A 22,229-nucleotide genomic window follows, 5' to 3' on the forward strand; every position below is an offset into this window, starting at 1 on the left:
GCAAGATTCTGAATTGAGGTTAAGAGAAGGGGTATAGGGTCTGGAGGCTTCCTGTGGGAGCCAGGAAAGGGCATAGTAGCCCACAGTGCTTTTATAGCACTGACTCTGGAGTTACACTATCTAAATTCAAATCTCAGTTGTTAGCTGTGTGACCTTGGGCAACTTGCTTAACCTCTCTGTGCTTCAGTGTCCTCCTTTATCAAATGACGATAATAATAATACCACTATTTCACAGAGCTCTCTGACAGTTAAATGAATTAGTTAGCTCAAGTAAAGGCCTAAGAACAGTGCCTGGCATGAAGTAAGTAATGTTAGGGTTGTTATTATTGATGATATTATTATTATTATTATTTATCCCCCAAATCCTGGCCCTTGGAAAGACACTTAGAGGTCACTGCCTGCTCCTCCTGGGACCACTGTCCACACTCAGCTCTAGATCCAAGCTCGTTCCTGGGAGCCGGGGCCCTTCAACAGGATCAGACAAGCAATCCAGGTGCACAGTGTGCAGCAGAATGTTCCAGAGCGCTACACGAGTGGTGGCACGAGAGGTCCCAGCCTCCTGGGAACCACAAAGGCAGGAAGGGAAGAAGGAAGGGGCCCTCACGCACACTGGTACAGCTATCCCTGGGCTCCTGCAAATGTACAGGCTGTAGCCATCAACACACAGAAGCTCAGAAGTGCAGTCCAGAGCCTTTCCTCCCTCTGCCGGTATATTGGGGTGTGTGCACACACACGCATACATGTACACACGCCCTCCCCACGGTGGGCCACACAAGCTGACTCCCTATCATCTTTCCAGATGTTCTGGAGCTAGACTTCTGGGCTTTAGTTCCAGCTCTGCCTCTTACCAGCTGTGTGACCTTGGGCAAGTCACTTAACATCTCTCTGTCTGTTTCAGGTTCAGAATAGAATAATAGCATCCAAACTTCCAGGGCTTCTGTGAGGATGAATTGAGTAACTACATCTAAAGTACACTTAGAAGAGTCCTAGTACCACCCAAGTACTTACTCCTGGTTCTCGGTCTTCCCCTGGACCAGGTCACCAGACCCCTCTCTGCTGAGAATTCATCTGACAATCAGTCTTTACCCCTACAGGGTCCCAGCCAGAAATCCCAAGTCCCGTCAATGAACCCAGTCTGGGCTTTGTCAGTGCCCTCCCCTGGTATGACCTCACTGCTTCCTGGGTTCTTCTCCTCTGTCCACAGGCAACACCTGCATCTCTCATTTGTCCTGTTCAGAAGCCAGAAACAGCTCCAGTCAACCATGCCCCACACAGAACAGATGGTTTTCTCTGCGGAGAGGCTGCCGTGGTTTCCCCACCAAGAAATGGACTGTGTGTGTCATTATTAGATATCCTAAAAACTCCTGATTCTAGCGGGTTCTGGAATCTAAAAGACCACTGGACACGAAGCCCAAAGACAAGGTTTAACTCTTTGGGCAAGTCACCTGAAACTCTCTGGGTCCCTGAGACCGCCCCTCTGCAAAATGGGGACAGCATGACCTACTAGAGTAAATCGTTAAGGGGACGATAAAATGAGGCAATATTTAGTGCAGTGCCTGGCACAGATCAGGTTCTTGATGTGGCTAGAATGTGGACATTCCCTCTCCCTTCCCACTACAGGCAAAATGTAAGAGAAGAGATTCTGAACCAAGGTACTGTGCTGGTTTGGCCAAGCCATCTATTACCCTTAGCAAGATGAACTCTGGCAGGTGGTTTAGCAAAAAAAAAAAAAAAAAATCACGACACAACCTGGGTGGGTTTTATTGGCTGGGATGCAGAGCTGCCCTCTCTACTGGCTGACAAGTTACATCCTAGATCCCTTCCTTCCCCCAGAAGCTGGTTTACTTGCTCAAATCACCCAATGTTTCCAGAATGAGGCAGACCTGGTCAGTGCCTGCATGGCTTTTGGAGCAGCTGCCCCATCCTGGCCACCTAGGCCAATGACACATCTCCCCTTGGAAGAGAAGTATAGACCCGTGGACCGTGCCTGTCACATGACGGCATTGCAAGGCGAGAAGACCACACCCAGCAACTAACTTGTCCTCCTCACTGGTTTGAAGCCTCGTGGTCACCATAGCAACAGGCGGGGCTGATGCAATTCTCAGGCAGCGAGCAGCTCCGACTGGGCTCATCCAGCTCTGTTCCCACTTGGAGGCGGGAGAGTTGGGGGGGGGGTGGCAGACAAACGCAGAGGAAGGAGGTGAGCACACGTCCTACAGAAAACTCTGTTCTTCCCCCAGTTCTGTCCAAGGACTGGAAATAAGGGAGGTGGGCCCTGAAGCAAGCCATAGAGTGTCCTCTCGTACACCTAACGCCTAACAAATACGGTGTCATCTCAGTGGCTGCCAATTCTAGAAGGTTCATCTCTAAGGCCTGAGGAGATCTGGAGGAGGGGCGACAGACAGCACCAAGGGCCTCTCCACCACCATGCAGCCCCTTCCCTGCCTTCTGAGCCAGCACCCCACCAGGGAAAGCACCCCCACCCCCCGCTTTCCTCAGCCCACAGGCAACCCAGCAACACAGAATTCAACAAGTGATGCTTTACAGTTCCCTGCTCCATTGTGTTCTCTGCCTGTGTTGCACAAAAGTACCCCCAAGCCTGGAACTCCCCCACAACCAACATGTCCCCATGATACCACCGATCCCCAGCCTCCCAGTTCCTGATCCCACTCCACAAAAGTCTCATTCACTGGCTGGAGTCAGTGTGAGGCAACAACCCTACACAAAGGACATTCTGGCCAGAGCCACCTGACCTCTTAAAGCACCCCCAGCCTCATGGAATAAGAACTTGGAAAGGAGAGGGATCAAGTCACACATTCCCATTCCTACACACACACACACACAGACACACACACACACACTCACACTCTCTCTCTCTCAAGAAACAGGGAAGGAAGCCATGTTAGGACCAGAGCTTGGCAACACTAATGGCCCTTTCTAGCCTCCCAGTGCCTACCCATGGATGCCGGGTTCTCCCTCCCAAGGCTGTTGTCCTGGTGAAGATGCCTCTAGTGCCAGGAATACTTCCCTCCTGCAGGCCCCACTCCCTTCTCCATCCCAAGAGCCACTTCGCGCCCTACGGTCCCTCCTACCTGGCCCACACCAAGGCCATCCACCCAATCAGAAGCTGGGCTTTGGCACAAACAGGCCCTGCTCTGGGACCTCTCACCCTGCACTGGGAGATGTGCTCGCGTGCAGGGAGAGGGAGGGAAAGCACGCTTCTACAGCACTCATGGGCTTCCAGGGGCCGGTCACATTGGGCCCTCCCAGTGGCCACCGTGACAGATGTGGGCAGTGCTTAAGTCTAGGGGCCACCTGGGAGAGGGTGTTCAGAGGATGTCCTGGTAACGTGTGCTGCAGGAGCCTCAGGACGGCCGAGAGCAGATGGACAGAGACGGTAAACGCTCAGAGCTACAGGTGGCTTGCCACATCTACAGACCCATGGATAGATTTGAGATGCCAGATATGAACACGTCCACGTATGGTCAACTGATTTCCCACGAGCGTGCCAAGACCATTTGACAGTTTTTCAACAAATGGTGGTAAGACAACTGGTATCTGCCTACAAAAGAATGAATGTAGGCCCTTAATTCATACTTTACTGCATATACAAAAATTAACTCCAAGTGGACTGAAGACTTTATTTACATGTAAGCGCTGAAACTATAAACCTCTTAGAACATAAGGGTTAAAGCTCATGACCTTGGATTGGGCGAAGGACAACAAAAGCATGAAAAGAAAACTCAGATAAACTGAATGCCATCCAAATCAAAAGCTTTTGGTGGTTCAAAGGATAGTATCAAGATAGTGAAACGACAACCCATTAAAATGGGAGAAAATATCTGCAAATCGTATACCTGATAAGGGACTTGTGGCTAGAATATATAAAGAAATCTCACAGCTCAACAAGAAGACACATAACCCAATTAAAAATAAGCAAAGGATCCAATGAGACATTTCTCCAAGGAGGGTAAAGGCGGCTCTCCTCCGTTCCATTGACGGGTATCTGATGTGCACCTACTATGCACCAGGCACTGTGCCTGTGGATGGGGATGCAACACGGAGGAAAAGCAGACTCAGCCTCTGCCTTCATGAGGCTTCCATCCAGTGGACAGGAAGAACATACTGTGTCTGGTGCTGTAGTAACTCCCTTAATTCTCACAATGAGGTCAACAGTCTGAGAGCTCCTGGCATGATACTGAGTACTGTCAGGAGTCCCGCTACTAGCACAGCCTTCCGGGCCTCCATGGCCCAGCCTGCTGGCTTCCTGAGCCCTAGCACTGGTCCCACCCTTCACCTTGCACTTACACCTTCTGCTCCAGTACCTCTGACTACCCCCGGAAATTCCCGAACTCAGCACTGATTCTTGCGTCTGTGCCTCTGCACGTCTCCTTCCCCACTTGCTTGCCTAAATGAGAGATTCAAACCCGGTTCAGCAGCACATCCCCCCAACAGCTCTCTCTGGCTCCCACTTAGAAGGAATCACTTCTGATGACACTCAGTATCATGTACTTGTTCAGGAGAGAAGACTGGAGAGAAGACAGCCCTGGGGTTTGAATCTTGGCTCCACCACTTATTAGCTGTGCACTCTTGAGCTAGTTACCTAACCTCTCTGTGCCTTCGTTTCCTCATGCTGGGAAGGTTAAATAACTTTCTCACGGCTCAGACTAGTCAGTGGTGGAGCTGGGATATGAATACAGGCAGCCTGGTCCAGAACCAGGCTTTCTATCCAGCTCTAGCTTCTTTTCTTTTTTATTTTTTAAAGACTTTATTTATTTGTCAGAGACAGTGCTCACGCACAAGCAGGGGGAGTGGCAGGCAGAGGAAGAAGCAGGCTCCCCGCTGAGCAGGGAGCCCAATGTGGGGCTCGATCCCAGGACCCCAGAATCATGACCTGGGCCGAAGGCAGACGCTTAATGACTTAGACACCCAGGTGTCCTGACCTCCGATTTCTTTTAACTGAGTGTCTTGACCTCTTCCCAACATAGCTATTGTGTCCAGAGATATTAGCCAAGAATCAGATATCGGACCCTGACACACAACTGGCCTCGGAAGCAATAATAAGAAATGCAAACAATTAATTCACTTTATCCTCACACCACCCCATGAGGTAGGTACTACTAATACCCCCCATTTTCCAGATGAAGAAAATGAGGCACAGAGAGGTCACATATCTTGTCCAAGGTCACACAGCTGCTGAGTGGTCAAGCTTGGAACCCAGACAGTCTGGTCCCAGACACTACCCTCTCTCTTGCTGCCAGACTAAAACCATAATGCTACAGTGCACACATGTCTAACATTCCCGGGATCTGGTCTCTCAGGCCACGGCCCAGGAGATGTGCTACAAGGGCGAGGCCACAGGTAGAAGCTGCCCCATAGGAGTGGGGAGATGCCAACAGTCATGAGAGATGGCACAGTGTTCCCATGCCAGTGGGTGCACGCGCTGACAGCCTTGGCAAGAACAGTGGAGCCGTGACCTGTGCCCACCTGTTGGGCACAGAACCCCAGGGCCATCAAAGCACATACGAGGGGAGACACTGAACCACTGCTAATTGACCTGTCATTGCAGGATGCAATCAGTTTGGCAGGTCACCTTTTGGAATGGATTAAAAAGAAGCATGTCACAGACTAAGAGTAGGTATTGTTTCGTGAAGCTTGTTTCAGTTATACGCACGTGTGTGTGTGTGTATAAAACTATATATATATAGTTTGTGTGCGTGTGTATGTGCTGTGTTGCAGTGTAAAATGATTTTCCTACTATGGATTTTGTCCAAAAACATAGGAGTACTATTATTACTACTAAATAAGTTGTAGCTTATTCACAGAATGGGATTCTATGCAGCTTCAATAATGAATAATCTAGCGGTGTACACGAGAACAAAGACGAATCTCAAAAACACAATTTTAAGCAGAAAAAGGCAAGCCACCAAAAAATACTTATACGATGATTCTATCTACATAAATCGCTGGCAAACCTGCACAATTATGTTATTTAGGAATACATTCCTATGTGCTAAAACTCTGAAGAAAAGGAGGGAATGGTTAACACAAGATTCAGGATGGTGTTACCTCTGTCTGCACTGCGGGTGGGGGGGCCGTGAAAATGAGTGTGATGGGATGAATTGTGTCCCCCCCCCAAAAGAGATGTTGGGAGTCTTAACCCCCAAGACCTCAGAATGTGACTCATTTGGAAATACGGTCCTTACAGAGGTAATCGAGTTAAAATGAGGTCATTACGGTGGGCCCCAATCCAACATGACTATTTTCTTTATACAAAGGGAAAATTGGATGCGGAGACATGGCGAGAAGGCCATGTGAAGAGGGCAGGCAGAGGTCGATCGGGGTGATGGATCTATAAGGCACACAACATCAAGGATTGCCGGCCACCCAGCATAAGCTGGGAGGGAGGCACAGGACAGATTCTCCTGTGGAAGGAATCAACAGCAGCTGGCACCTTGACGTTGGACTTCTGGTCTCCTGAAGTGTGATCCAACACATCTCTATTGTTTAAACAACTGAGTCTGTGGGGTTTGAATTAGCAAATGAACTCAGTGTGGACCACATTGGCTTCTCAGGCCTGGCAAAGGTCTCCTTAAGCTTCATGGAGGACAAATGGATACTTGTCTTGGAAGTCCTTATTAAGCCAAACCCAGACGCTTTATATGCTCTTTTGTACGTATGTTATGTATTTCAGATAGAAAATAGAAATCAAAATCACGCAGGCATGGTCCAACCATTCCATTTTATACTTGAGGGCACTGAGAACCTGCTAAGGTCACACAACCAGGGAGAGCCTGCCTCCCAGTTCAGTGAAGGCCATTGTCATAGCCACAGCCCCGAGTCACCCAGAGAAGGCTGAATTCTACTGAGAGTACAGGGAACCTGGAACTTGCAGGAAATGAGAAGGAACCCTTCAGTCTTTTGTGCCACAGAGCCGTGGCCGTCTAATGAAGTGCATAGACCCTTTTCTAAAAAATGTTTTTAAATGCATAAAGGACATAGGACTACCAGGGAAATCAGTTACTCTGACATGCTATGCTAGCCACAGGGACTCTGGTGAGTCCAAGTGAATGAACTGATCACTGCCCATGCACATTGGGACTCAATATAAGTCAGTGATGGTTATTGTCAATATTAGGAACTGCTTCCAGGGCCTTGGGCCTGGGTCAATGATGCTGAGGATAGAGACTGGGGGACCCACACCTCGGTGCTTGGGGACCACCGTAGGGCCTGGATTCTGCCGAAGGAGGAGGAATGCTACCCCTGAACGCAGGCCCCTGTGAGTGTTGGTCCCCCCAGGGAGGCAGGTGCTGTCCGGAGAGAATAGGTCCCTTAGGACTGAGAGCAGAGGGACCCACAGCAGGCCCTGCCTGGAGCCAGAGAGGCTGGCCGTATAGTAAAGCACGAACACTACTGGGAGCAGAGCCCTGAGGGCCTGTGTTCAAAGGGCCTGTGGTCTCGTGTATTGCGAAAGGGCAGAAAGTGACACAACAGATGCACCTATAGGGCCGGGCATCTCCACGCATTACGTAACCGAATGTCATCAATGTCAGCACCGTAGGTATGAACCACACCACGAATTCACAGATGAGGGGATCCAAGGCTCAAAGATGGAACTACGTCCCAGAACCCACACTCACACCTGAGGCTCTTGGGTTCTACAGAGATTCTTTAGTGCAGACTAACAAGCATTTTTTCACGTGTTCATTCATTCATTCCTTCATTCACTCAACAAATCTTCAGTTATACGGAAGTCTCCCAGGGTGGGACACTTACCCAGTGGAGACACTGTCACTTGATGGAGTTTGCTGTTCTTGACCCTTGCAGCCTCTACGAAGTGCTGCTGACAAGGGCTCTGGCTGAGAGAAGTGGGCAGGCGGCAGACAGGCTAGAAAACCCTACAGACCCCCCAGTCCATGGACGCCACAGAGGCTGAGACCCTCAGCTCCAATCTTGGGCCTTTCAGAAAGCCCTAGTCCTCTGGAAGTTAAATCTTTCCCACTGGGTCAAGGTCGCCTGTCTTCTAACCTACCCACCCCCCCTCGAGGCTGGCTATTAGTAAGGACGGCAACCATGCTCTTCTGAACCCCAAATCGGCCCAGTGAGGTACTGCAGCTCACCACAGAGAGGCTCACTAACAACTTGCCCAATGCCACATGAACATTTTAGGCAGGGCTCTGAGACTCAGATCTCAGCTTTTGCCATTTCGCAACTGCTGTTTCCTTCACCCACATTTCCTTTGGAGATTAGAGGATCCCCAGCAGAAGTGAGACTGGGGAAGCCTCATTCTATGGGGGGTAACCAGTGCGTGTTTATCATGAACAATCACCCCTTACTCTAGTATAAATAAAACGGGATGATGAACACGTGTCATCACTCTTCATTGCCTCAGCTGATTTTTCCAGCGACCTCACAGCATACACAGGGTAGGTTTTGTAACCCTCACTCTGCAGATGGGGAAAGATTCAGAGAGAATGATCTTCCTGGACACAGCCTAGTGTCTTGGAGTATGTTCCTCCAGGTCCATTCTCCCTGCTTCTGCACTCTGGTTTCTGCTCCAGAGAAATCAGACGAAGGGAGGGTAGGAGGTGGTATTTTTCTGCCACCGCCTTCCCCCCACCCCCGCCCTCCCTGTGGGCCACCCAGGCTGTGTGCTTCCCCTGAAGGCTGCAGCTCCTGCCAAGTCTCACAGGTGGCCTCTGTGCCTCCAGGTGTGGGAACCAGACCCTCCCCTCACCCTGCTCACATTCTGCTCATAGTCCCATTTAAGCTCTCCCCAAACTCCCCAGCCTGAGTGAACCACCTGTTTCCTGCTGGACCCTGATGAACGTGGAGGTCACTGGTTGGGGACTCTGGTCTCCATATGGCTGAGCCAGGGTCTCTTGGAACCTGCCAACAAGCACTTACTGAACAGTCCCTTGGGGACCTAGGTGGGGGGGAGACACGGAGAAAAAGAAGAAGATGGCAGAGAACTGGAAGGAGTGAGTAGCAGAGACAACAGACAAAGCTCTTGGTCTCAGATTTCTCTTTGAATTAACTGGATGGAGTTAACCTTCGGAAAATGAGGAAGGACCACAACACTGAGAAACTGGGCCTGGGGGAGGCACGTGGTGGAAGAAGAGGCGGCGGAGACTTGGATGTGGGCTTCTGGCCAAACGGAGCCGCTAATGCACCCTATGTGAGCACTCTGGAAACTGGCCTCTAGTCACAAGCTGGGATAGGGGCTGGGGCAGAAAAGCTGGGATAGCAGCAGGCAACTCCACACTGTGCCCCCAGGATGGGTTGAGGCGAGGGCAGGTGGGCACGCAATGGCCTGGAGAGGAAGCTGCAGGCCTCCGGTCCTTGCCCTGGCTGAAGGAGCCAACTGGAGAAGGGAAGCTGCCAGATCCTCTTTCCTGGGCACAAACATCCAGGGTTGGTGCTTATATGTGGGGCTCTGAGGGGCTTCTGTCATGCCCTGGTCCCCAGCCTCACCTCTGCCAGGAGCACGCAGGTGGGCTGGGTGCCCAGACCTGAGATGACAGAGAATGGCAAAGAGGAAAGCTCTTCTCAGGGGTTAGGACAGTGGAACATGGCTTTTCTCACCTCTATTTCTAGGCATTTTTCTCGTCTTCTATAACGGCATGCATTCCTTTTATAAAGAGAAAAAAATTCTGTCCTGGAGAATCATGAAGATTTTCAAGGAAAAGGAAGATATCACATTGTGACACAATTATGTGTGAATTAATAAATCTGAAAAGGACCTGGAATTAGGATTTACAGGCATGGACCTCAGACACGCCTGGAGCCCGGGGCCAGTTGGGGACGCTCACTTTCTACCACCTCTCAGCAAAGATGGATCAGTGTATCTTGTACCTGGTGACAGGCTGGCATGTGGCCAGAGTCTCTACAACATTCAGGAGGGTAGTGGGCAGGTGGGTAGGGACCCTAGCGTGCACTCCTCACACCTGCCCGAAACCCTCTTTCCATCCAGGGATCTCCAGGGAAACCATGAAGTCACACCTCCCTCTGGGAACAGGCTGTGTTATCAGCTGCTCTGTGAAACCATCCCTGGAGGTTTCCATGTCCTTGACCTTAAAGAAACTTTACATCTTTAACAGTGGCTGTTGGTAGGCAAGATGTAGCCTCGTGTCCTGTTAAAGAGCAAGAACACTGGGGCCCCACTCTGCGGGTTCATATCCCAGCGCATCCCTTAACTAGCTATGTGTCACTGAGCAAGTTACTTGCCTAATTTGTGCACCTGTGTTCTCATCAAGGGTCTTCTCCATAGGACTGTTATCAAGAAGAGAATTTATAGACACAAAGTGCTTAGAACAATGTAGGACATTTGGCAAGTGCCAGGTAAATGCTAGCTGTTACCACCGGCATTTGCCCATGAATCACATCATTTTTTCCTGTCACGTCTATAAAAACAGTCTCAATATTTCTGTGTCAAATCCACAGAAACTTCTCATCCGCTTAGCCTCTAGGGGGTCAGGGTGGGCAACCAGGGGGTAGGAGGTCCTGAGGAGGGCTGCAGGCAGCCAAGGCTGCAGCCCCAGCCCTTCAGGAAGCTGCCCCTGCCTGGAGCTGGAACCTGGAGGCAAAAAGCCCAGGGGAAAACTCCGGAAGCAAGCACCATACTGAAGGAAACCCCTCCGGAAGTCCTAAAATATTTCCACAGCCCAGAGAGAAACTTTTAAAGTGACAGCAGCCATAAGAATACTGATAGGAGAGCCAGGCTGGCCTCTCGGGTCCTGGGCATGACCACAGGGCCCCGGGGCGGCCCCGGTCAAGAGGCCTCCTCGCCGGAGCTCGCACAGATGGCTTCTGCCTCCCGGGGCTCCAAAGAGCGCCCCCATGCCTTCCCAGGGAGGGGCCCCATCCCTGCCCTCCTGGACTCCAAGGCAAGTTTCACTTCAGTCATTCTCAGCTCTATTTTTACTCAAAGGTGGAAAGAAACAATGAATGTCTGAAGCAGGACAATGAAGTCACCTGATTCCAAGGCCAGGGACCACGGCTGACCTTTACTGGGAGCAGGGACAGGGAAGGGTTCTAGAAACCTCTCAGGGACTTCTCTCCAGGGCCAGAAGCTTAGGTCTAGAGCTCACTCCCCAAGCAATGACTTCCCAAGGAAGTGACATTCAGCATCATCCTCATCTAAAGGTCAATGAGCGTTCCTTTAGGCAAAGGAACAGCCTGTGCAGAAAATACCAAACTATGACCAGGAATGGTGTGTCTGAGGAACCATGAAGAATTCTGTTTGCCTGGAGGGTTGGGAGCATGGGAGGGAGCATAAGGAGGCAAGGCAGCAGGTGGGCTGCAGACAGTGTCTGAAAGGCTCCCATGTCATACTAAGGAGTTTAGATTTTATCCTGCAGAAAGGAGGGAGGTGGGAAGGCGCTAAATTGGCAAGTGACTCAGTCAGATCCTCCAGAAGGGCTTGAAGGAGTCTAGGTCCTTCCTACCCAGGGCATCAGTGGAGGGCTTGCTAGAAATGCCAAGTGGGAGGGCGCCTGGGTGGCTCAGTCAGCTGAGCATCTGCCTTCGGCTCCGGTCATGATCTCAGGGATCCTGGGATGGAGCCCCACATGGGGCTCCCTGCTGAGCGGTGAGTCCGCTTCTTCCCCTCCCTCTCCCTCGGCTCCCTTCCTTGTGCACACACTCTCTCTCTCTCTATCAAACAAAAGTATCTTCTAAAAAAATGCCAAATGGGAGGCCATGCCCTAGACTTGCTGGATCAGAATGTGTATTTTCACAAGATGCCCCCGCTGATTAATATGCCCAGAGCTGAGTGAGGCCCTGAGCTATGGATGGGGCCAAGAGAGGGTCACTGACTCAGTCTCTCCAAAATTCTTTTCTGACTGCCCTCCTCAGGCCCAGCCCTGCTTCCTCCTTGCATCTCCCCTGCACCATGATTCTCTTAGGGGGCCCTTGTACGATGAACCCGGACCCCCGCAGAACACTCCATTACTCCCTACCCTCTCCACCAATCACAAAGCCTTTCCAAGTTCCCACCTGTGTGAGGGCACAGCTTGGGGTGTGGAAAAGGGAGAAGCAGGCAGTGGTTAAGAACCAGTCCCCAGACTGGAGGGGGTGTGCAGAAGAGCTTTTCAAACACACAGTTCTCATTCAGAGGGCCCTGGCACTTGGGTTCTTCTGGTGAAGAATGCAGGCTGGGGCATCCACCCAGATCTGGGTTTACAGCCCAGCTCAGCCCTTTACAGGAAAGCTATTGAATGTCTCTAGAATCTTAAAAAAAAAAAAAAAAAAAGTTTCCTCATCTATAAAACTGGATAAAAATAGTTGGGACCGCCACAGGAGGCTGAAGATTAAATGGAACATTGTTTGCAAAGCGCTTAAGGACAGTGTCTGGCACTCCATGAACGGTAGTCTTTGTTATTTGTCTTCATGGCGCTAAGGAGTTTAGAGTCTGGCAGGGAAGAAATGACAACAGCCTGGAAAAGCGCATAGGTAAACACAAAACAATAGGTAAGAAAGCAGCCCCCCCACCCCCATGATGGGGCCCAGAGCAGTCAGGGTTCTGAGCTGGGGCCCTCACTGAGGCAAGGGCTATTGTCAGGCATGGGGGGGCTTCCTGAAGGCGGTGGGCGCCCAGGTGAGGCTTGAGGGTGGAGGGGAGTTCAGCAGAGCACGGAGGGTAGCTGCAGGAGGCTGGGAAACCTGAATGGACAGTGTGAGGAACCCCCGACCCACACTGCCCGGCATGGGGAAGCTTGAAGGCAGTTTGGAGCTCATGTGGAAATACAATGCCCCATGGAAGGTTTCTGGGCAAAGGAGTGGCCAGTGCAAGTGGGTTTGTCATCACTACGGCCACTTGGAAAGGGGGTGGCGTCAGAGAAGGGGTCTGCTCAGGCGTCCGCTGACAGGGCCTGGCTGTTGTGGCGGTGATCAGCCAGGATAGGGTGCTTGAGCCAGAAACAGCATTTGGACATCAGATGTGTCCCATCCTTCCTTTCTAGGGAGCAAGAGAGAGAACCTGCTCCTGCTTCCAGTCTCTAAAGGTTCTACACCCAAAGATGGCACACAGCGCCCAGAGACATCAAGGTAGGCACCATCCATGCCCAAAGGAGGAACGTTTAGTCAGGGGCAACCATGGGGTTTGCAAAATGTTTGCCCACCCAAATCAGGGGGAAATGGTGCTTCCACATGGCTGAGTGGCACGCCAGCTGGTCCCTCATTAACCCTCTCAGTGATGTGCTAGAAAATTAACAGCCAAGGCATTCTGCTCCATTAACACCGAAGTTGGCCCTTCAGGGGGAAAGGGGTGGGGAGGACACGGGTTTCGTCTAGACAGAGGCACTCAGAAAGGCAGATGCTTGAGCTTCTGCCACTCAGGGAGGGGGTGAACATCAGAGGCCTGGTGTGCCCCCCCTGCCCCATGGGAGAAATCCCTAGCAGAGGCCAACCCCAATGGTGGCTCTCTTTTCTCGCCCTCAGCACAAGGTAATAACAACCTTTCACAGGTTTCACTGTGAGGATTAAATGAGATCATGAACTCGAGAACACTGGCTCAAGTGTGGTACCCATTAGATGTCCAATCAATTGCTCTGTTCTTTTTTTTATTTGAAAAGTGGGCTCAAAAGAGAGAGAGAGAGGTCATGGGTGGCTTTTCATCTGGCTAGAATCCGGTTACAGAAGCGTCTGACTTGGTTCACGGTCTGCAGTCAGTCTCCTAGGGATGGGAACTAAGAACCCTGGAGCTCTGCTCCCCAAACTGTGGTCCCTAGACCTTCAGCAGCACTGACATTACCTGGGAACTTGCTAGAATGCTGAGTCTCAGGCCTCAGACCTTCTGTGTCTTAACAAGACCCCAAGGTGATTCAAATATACGACTGAGTTTGAGACTCTGCTCTAATATATTTGTTCCTAGGAGAAAACTGTCTTTTTTCCTCTCCTCTCCCACCACAGAAAATAGGGGACCCCGGACTCTGGGTAGAGAGAAGAAGAGAATGCCAACACAGAAGGGCCCTTTGATTAGCACCTGCTTGCTAGCCACACTGCATTAAAGCACACTCAAGCACATATTGAGAAAATTATTCCCTTCTTGATTCCTTTCAATCTCCCTGTTACTGAAGAAGAAAGACTCTGTTTGATGCTAGTATGTCTTTAACATCTTTCTATCTTCTGTTCCTTTTTCTTTTAAACAAGAACACAGGAGGCTTAGACCTAGATCTTTCCAAGGGCAACAGTGCATAATTTGAATTAATAACCTTGTTAGTTTTTAGTGCATTTGTTCGTAAGGTAACTTTTGGTTTTTGCAAGTGGTACATATTGCCACTAGTTCCCCTTCTAAGAAAGTTATAAACACCGAATAGAACTGAAGAAAAACAGTAAGTCCATAAGAACAGAATTGTGGGAATCTGGCAAAAATCCCAACAAAGGTATAGAAAGCACTACGGTTCGGTAAATTATTATTCCTTACAGTTCATAAAAGCCCTTTGGAGATCATCTTGCCCACTGTTTTCCTACTGTAGGTCACGAAATCAATGTAGTAGGTCATGACAGCACTTTCCAGGTTTTCTTTGAAATGCAACAAAATGGAATAGAACAAAAGGGCATAAAAATATAAGTGCACTGCAAACTTTATAGAAAGGATAAGTACTCTCCAATGAAACTTTTGTTTTACTTTGTGTATGTACTGGCTTATAGCAGAAAATATGTGGATTACGTTTAGATTGCAAGAGTTAGAGCCGAATCTCCCTTTGGTAGGGGTCCCCAGCTGCTGCTAATTCCAGTGGTGAGGAGACGACTCCTCCGGCCAGGCCACCCATGAGCGGAGTGCCCTTCATGCTACACCCTAAGAAGGTCCCCACCTTGGCTTTCCGGCTCCTCTCTCACAACACAGAGCTGACAATAGTAGTTACTGCCACAGGTGATGAAACAGGCACTCACTCCCCAGCCCTGCTCAGGTGAGAGAGGCTGGGCCTGGTCAAGGCTGAGCCTCTGGTCTGGAACCCCAGGGAAGGCAGTAGCGACTAAGGCCTTAAGGGCAACTGAAAGTCTTTATTTGCCCCTCTATAAACAGAGGAGGAGCCCGGGGGTGGGGTGGGGGGATGCAGTCATGGATCCCTACAGCCAGCCAAACAGGGATTCCTAAAGGTGCCTGCAGACTCAGAGGAAGCGAGCTGCCAGTGCAGTTTGGGGCAGGGAAGGGAAAGGAAGAGAATGGAGTGGTGGAGTGCCCCCTCCCTCATCCCCAACTTACACCTCTGGGCTTTGGTTCTCAGCTCAGGACGGGCAATGCTCCGTTTCAACACCTCCAGAATGCTCACCACACGCAAACCCTTTCTGCAGCTGTCTTGAAAGGGGTCTGCTAGGGTGAAAGCCACAGCAGACTGACCCCTTGGCAGGGGGCTCTGGGGCCCTGGGGGAATGGGGAGAGGGGCTGGAGGCTCTGCCCTCCCCAGGGAAGCAGCCCATCATTAGCATGCTGGGTGTGGGTGAGTTCAAAGGCAGAAGCTAGATATGCAGCCCAACTGGCCCTGGGCCTCGGCAAAGGACCTTGGTGTGCAGTGGCCTAATTTAGGGCCGAGGCCCTTTATTCTCCTCTGGAAACTGTGGAGGTGAATTTTAAAAGGCCGAAGAGTGAGGCCAGCACAACTAGACTCTGCCAAGTCCCCTCCTCCTTCAGTCCCCATCTCCTCGCCTCTGCCCTTGCTCTGTTCTAAAAACTGGGCCCTAGCTGTACCTCATCTCTGCCCCCAAAGTCTATTTTCTCTCTTTCCCTTAAAACTCTTTTGTTGCTGTTGTTGTTAACCATCAGTGTTTCTTGCCAGTGATCCCAGGGACAAGGTAATGCTGGGATACGGGCTCTAAATGCCCACAGGGAGATCTCCTTGGGATCATTCCTTTCGAAGAGGTCGTACTGTTGGTAGGCACTTACAGGCCACCCAGAGGCTGAGAGCTACTGAACCCCACAGGAGAGCCAAGAGTTTTTCCGGTTGTCATTTTAGCTAGAGACGTGAACAGATCGACCAGCTTCCATGAACGACCAGCTGCCAAAGGGCCCTGACTGGCATTGCTGTGCAAGGCAAGGAGTATGGGAGAAAGCACATGTTATTAGAATCCAACCAACCTTGTGCTCAAAGCCTGGCTTGTCCTCTAGCTCTAGAACCTGGAATTAATTACTTAACTTCCCTGAGCCTGTCTCCCCTCTATAAAAAAGAGATAAGAACTCCTGCCTCATAAAGTAGGGCCTTGATGATGACTGGTGATCGCACAGGGTTAATGCCTGGGACTGCGTTGACACATTGTAGCTACTCCAGAGTACCGGCTACAATCATTATTGCTGTTGGAAGGCTAAGCAGAGAGACAGAGCCCCCTGAAATCTGATCCAGTTCAGACTGGAGATCTCTGGCCATAACCTAGCCTCTCAGGGCCTCTGTTCTCTCCTCTTAGGATAACCTAAGGGGAGTATGGAGCACAGCACAGCATCTGGCCCATAGTGGGGCTGGTTTTACATCATGTCCGTTCTTCCCAGACCAAATGGAAAACGTAATTTCTACAACCTCAGCAGGACTGACGAGCTTTCTTTTCTTTTCTTTTTTGAAGATTTTATTTATTTGAGAGAGAAAGAGAGAGCACGAGCCGGGGGTGGAGAGGCAGAGAGACCAAGAGAAGCAGGCTCCCCGCCAAGCAAGGAGTCCGACATGGGGCTCAAACGGGTCTCAAGCCCAGCACCCTGGGATCATGATCCAAGCTGAAGGCAGAAGCTTAACCCACTGAGCCACCCAGGCACCCCAAGTTTTCTTTTCATTGGGCCCATTGAGAGACCCAAGGGTGAGGTTTCTATGTACCTCTGTGGAACCCAGACACGTTTCCCAAAGAGGTCCCCATTGTACAACGCCAAGGTGTGTATGGATGGAACTCATGCCTCTCTGGCCCTAAAACTCTCAGAAAGGGCTTTTTCTCCTAAAATTTCATCTTCAAGGGAAAAAAATCACAAAGATGGTCCCTACTCTTTTTAAGCCCAGGGTAACTTGCAGCTGAACAGGGTGACCACAAGTGAGGAAATCAATTGTTGCTGTGGAGAACAGATGTCTCCCAAGTAGGAAAATAACTGGGCTTAATTACACAACATCTTTGTTCTCCATAATCTTGATCCATTAAACCCTTGCTGCTAGCCAGGAGGCAATACCCAGGAGGAAGAGGTTAGCCTAGTGCACTAATACGATCAACCTTTCAATCCCATAAAGGTAATTATGGTCACAGCCTTTCCCAACAGCCCTGAGTAAACCCACAGATCCCTAGCCAATATGGGGCTCTTCTAGGCAGCCCCAGCTCCAGCAACACACCAGACAGGCCAACGGCCATGTTGCCTGGAATGACAAGGACTCTGAGCTCCTCAGCACTGGTCCACCCAAGGCTTTCTAGCCCCCCAACCCCTTCTGGAGACCTTCCTCATCTGAGGCAAAACACCTGACCATATCTTCCATGTCTATCTGTGGTCTAGAGGGATATGCAGGCATCAGAAGTGAGCGTGGAGAGAAACAGCACCTGACCAATTAGGTCACTGCAGAGACCAACCCATCATCTCCTGAAGACCACACTGACCAGTAGTTTCTATATGACTAGGAAACCCATATTCATTTTTTATTCTGGTGTGTGGAGGGGAAGGAAAGGCAGAAAAGAAGATAGGAAAAAAGCACAGGTGCAGAAAACGGAGTGAGAGGCTCAGATAAGGTCTGAATCTGGGGACAGAGAACGTTATCCTTCGTCCAGTCAGCCATGGTACCAGTTGGCCCCACCTCGAAGGGCTCTTTGCCAAATGCCTTGGGCAGGGGGGTGGATTGGGCATCTATCCCCCAATCCTCATACGGGGGTGTTTCTATAGACTTCCTACTGCTCTGATTTCTTTCTCTCCATTTACAGGGTCTGGGCAGGTTTTCCCCAAGCTTCAGGAACAAGCAGAACACTCCCACTGCCAGTCAGGAGTATCACGGCTCATGGCTCCACGTGACCCTATCTTGCCCCAAGAAATGCACAAGGCCACAAACCAAAATCAGTCTCTCCTGTCCTGCTCTGGAGACAGGTAAGCTGCAGGCCTCTTCCTACTGGTACTCAATGGAAAGTGCTAAGACCCTGTAGGTAGAAAGTGATGGGTACTGAAGCCCCATGGATTGCTTCCACCTGCCACAGCCAGGGGCCTGGCAGAGGTGAACAAGGATGGACGTGGAATTGACAGTGAAGCTGCCTAGTTCCCAGTTTGTCCCCAAAGGGCTCAAGCTGAGCCAAACAGCTACAGGATCAACTCTGACAGTGAAGTCTTCTAACTGCACAATCACAAGCCCTAGCAACGCGTGGAACTCCCTTGGGGGGTCTCTGACTCCGTTGCAAACTACTACAATTACCAAATCCACACAGCTGGAAACTTGTGAATGGGCCAATGAATGGGTTTCTGGGATTTCTGGTGGAGTAAGAAGTTAAAGGAGCCAAGAACCCAGGAGTTTCCTTCTCCCTCTCATACTCATGCTACCAAAAATCACTGAAGGCTTATGTTTCAGGGGGAGCTGGCCTAGGCACCACCTAAGAACCAGGTACAGCACTCTGTACCTGCCAGCCCCCTCACCCCCTTCGTAGCCCTTTTCCACTCATCAGCGAGCCCTTCACAGACTTCTGTTTGTAATGAGAACCACGAGGAGCTGGATAGCTGAGCAACAGTCCCACAGCACTCCTCACCTTCAAAGCAGCTTATAAACATGAATGAATCAGCGCGGAATGTACGAGAGACATCATGGTCTCGCATTACAGAGAAGTACGCACAGGGCACCCAGGAACCAGACCAGACCTCAGAGAGCAACCCAAGTCTTCCGTCCCACCTGCAAGAGTGAGGCGGAACGGGTTCTCTCCCTATTCCCCTGTCTTCTACCCACTTAGCTAATTCTTCACAAATGTTCCTGTCATTTCTTCTGTTTTCCAAAGAACAGCAGCAACAATCACAGTAACAAAAATTCTCCTCCAAGTAGATGACTTCATTCTGCCAGCCCCACCTCCGAGACTCCAGCAGCCGTGACAATAATGGACCAGTGTTAACGAGAAGGAATAAACGCTGGGGCTTTTCAGAGGGGGAAAAAGCACCCAACTGCAGGTGTTCACAAGGACATCTGGGGTGGTCTGATGCGGCTGGAGTGAGACAGCTGCTCCGATCAGACCCACAGTCTGTCAGGCCAGTCGCCGGATCCTTGGTGTGGCTGACAGAGGAGTAAGATGGGAAACTGAGGCTGGTTCCTGATGGTCTGGAGATGCGTATGTATGCCCACAGATGGGCTGTATGCCCACAGCCCCAAATGCTTTCTGGGCTCTTGGATAGGGTATGGAGTCTACAAGAGACATGGAAATATCACAAGTGACAGAAATATGCCTTGGAAGTGTTGCCTGGGGTGAAAAAAGAAAGACTTCCCATTTGAAGAGGTTCCAAATCATTGCCCGCCATCCATATCTCAGTTCAGCTGTTTGGAGGATATGGTATCCACTCCGAGGGGAAGGCTCAGAGCATCCCCCACTTTGTTATTCCACAGAACTTAATTTAAATCCAACCTTATCCCATGCTATAGAAGAAAACCGAGAGAGTGGTTAAGAGCTCAGTGGAGAAGGGGATGAGAGAAAGACATAGAGAAGATAAAAGGAAGAACGCAGCCCTACAGAAAGAATCACGCCAGCTATGGGGGGAGAGTCGAGGCAAGGCCCCAAGGGACAAAGCTGATGTTATTACATTAATGTAGGAAAACGAGTGGTACAGAGACAAGAAGGGGTGGCTGGAAGCCTCATCTGCCACTCCAGCTTGTCGGGAGCAAAGACCCTGCTCCAACCAGCCCCATAACGCACTGGTAGCTGGGAGTCAACTCATCTTCTCAGGTCAGACAAATCCCATCACAGCATCCCTTCCGGACTTCTACCATAGGGACAAAGGGGCTCTGTTGTCTACCTCTTCTCAAACTCCCATCCACCTGCAATGAAAATGTGCACACTCCTCCCGGCATCGATGCTGAAGCCAGGAAGAATGAGCTGACATCCCCGAAAGCAAGAAGCAAGTCAGAGGAGGGGCCAGTTGGCAGTCTGGCACCTTACAAGTAGAGAATCACCAACCTCAGTGAGTTCAACTGCCCCCCACAATGGCTCTAGGACCAGCTCTCAGTTCCCGCAAGAGACACAGGGGACAGCTCGGGCTCACAATCACTGAGGTCACTTTTCCTGCTGGACCATTTCAGGAAGAATCCTGTTTTAACAGAGGACCAGAGAGACAGATGCTTCCCATCCCATGACATCCCAAGGCCTTGGGTAAGCTCAGACGTCTCTAGGTGACGCTCAGAGTCTTCCTCAACAACATGGGGAATGATGTGAATTCTAGCCTTGTCACTTATCATTTATGTGACTTTGGATCATGATCAGAGCTTACCATAGCTCTCTTCCTGCAAAATGGAGATGAGACCACAAGTCTTGCTCAGTTGTGTGGCTTGAAGAGGATGGCTAGAGAGAGCCCAGCATAGTGCCTAGCATGTTCAAGCTCCTCAGGATATGCTATTATCCTGGTTACCAGGTGCAGCACTGGGAAATGGCCCCTATCACTGGGTGGGTGGGTGGGGGGGGGGAGTCCAGTCACATCTCTGAGACATACACGGGCCACCCTGTGCCATGAAGACATCCCCTTTATAATGCCGCTGGATGTAGCTTTTGTGGGGACTTCCCCCCCAGGACTGTGAGCCTTGTAAGCAAACAGCTTTCTGAGAGGCAGAGCAACTTCCTCTGGGAGCCACAAAACCAGGCTGCCAGGCAAATGACAGCCCGGGTATTTGTTTTAATTGAGGCTCCTGTCAAGAGGAAACTTCATGGCTAACAGCCCAAACATGACTGCACAGCACCTCCCCAGGAAGCCTCATTCTGTGGCTCTCACATAAGCCATTTTCAGGAGGAAGGCAGGGACTCCTCACATCACTGCCAACTCAGCGCCTCCCCCGACCCCAACCCGGGCTGTCCCAGGAGCCCAGGGGCAGGGGCAGCAAGAAGCACGGCAGACAGTTCTGATGCCAGCCTGCCTCCGTCAGGCCTGCTTAGCAGACACCCCCAAAGAACGCTTCAGTCCAGTGCCCTGTCCAGGTCCTATCTTCCTCTGGTCAGCAGTAATGTTCAAGGAGACCTCTCAGACAGTTTGGCTTCCCTGCTCCAAAGGGTGGTGGTTGTGGGGAGAGATAGGAAAACTTGGAATAATTAGGTTGAGGAGTCTCTGTTAGGGCAATAGAGAGAAAGCCAGAGACAGATCTCCATAGGATTCTATGCACTGAGAAGTAGGGAAATCACTACTGGGTTTTGCAAAAGGGCCAGGAATATTCAGGAACAGAAGCAGCACGTGAATATGAGGCATTGTGTTTACTGTTATTTGCAAGAGCACAGCTAAGAGGTCACTAATCCTTCCTGGGGGTCAGGAGTGGATCTATAGCAGGGCTCTGAACAGATGTATGCCCTCATTCACGCAGACACACGTGTGCACACACACGCCGCACAGCCATGGGCCCTGACCTTCACCCAATGGTGCTGGCCTCTGCCAGGGAAGGAGCAGATGGAGTGGCTGGGCTCAGTGTAAGACTGACACCCAGGGGATCCAGCTTTGCCCCTTTGATGTTGAAAAACCAAAGTGGAATGAACCATCACAAGGAGAGCTGGGGGGGGGGGGATGGAAGGGGAGGAGGAAGGAGAAGAGGGAGGAGAAGGTACAGGGAATGATAGGGACCCAAGGAGATACAGAGGTCAGAGGCTGGATGATGAGTACTGAGGAACCTCCAGGGCAAGGTCTTGGGGTTCAAGGCACCATCCTTGTCCATTCCTCTCTCTTTCCATATAACTGTCACCAAGAAATTTGAGCCAGGGTAACCCTTAAAAATGTCCTTGTCCCATGGCAAGTGTCCAGAAACTGCTTAGCCCCCCGCCTCCCGGAACCCCTGACCCCTGCCTCAGAAATCTGCGCTAGCAGACACAGCGAGAGAGTGGGAGGGTCCCCCGGAAGTGCTCAGAGAAGGCAAAAGCCACTCACTAGCTTCTGCAGGGGCCAGTAGGACCCTCTTCCGACCTCACTGAAAGCTTTGGGGAAGGTGCTTCAAGGGAGAGGTGGAGAGAAGGTCGGAGGTTCCGTCACCTCTGCAAGGCAGGGTGTAAAGTGAGGGCGCTCACCGTTCTCCACAAGCCCCCAGAATGTACGGGTGACCAGTTACACATCCCAGGCGGCAGCGCAAGAG

The 22,229-nt window shown here is 50.8% G+C and overlaps 1 protein-coding gene across 1 annotated transcript in view; it reads right to left on the minus strand.

Moving 5' to 3' along the window:
- LOC116862926 (active breakpoint cluster region-related protein-like) overlaps nt 1–22,229 on the minus strand; it is a gene marked incomplete at its 3' end in the record, with an annotated part of 80,627 nt that overhangs the window by 51,744 nt on the left and 6,654 nt on the right. The window lies entirely within an intron of this gene.

The sequence above is a fragment of the Lontra canadensis genome, unplaced genomic scaffold, assembly GCF_010015895.1.
Source record: "Lontra canadensis isolate GAN:19392208 unplaced genomic scaffold, GSC_riverotter_1.0 scaffold391, whole genome shotgun sequence".
NCBI classification, from domain to species: domain Eukaryota; kingdom Metazoa; phylum Chordata; class Mammalia; order Carnivora; family Mustelidae; genus Lontra; species Lontra canadensis.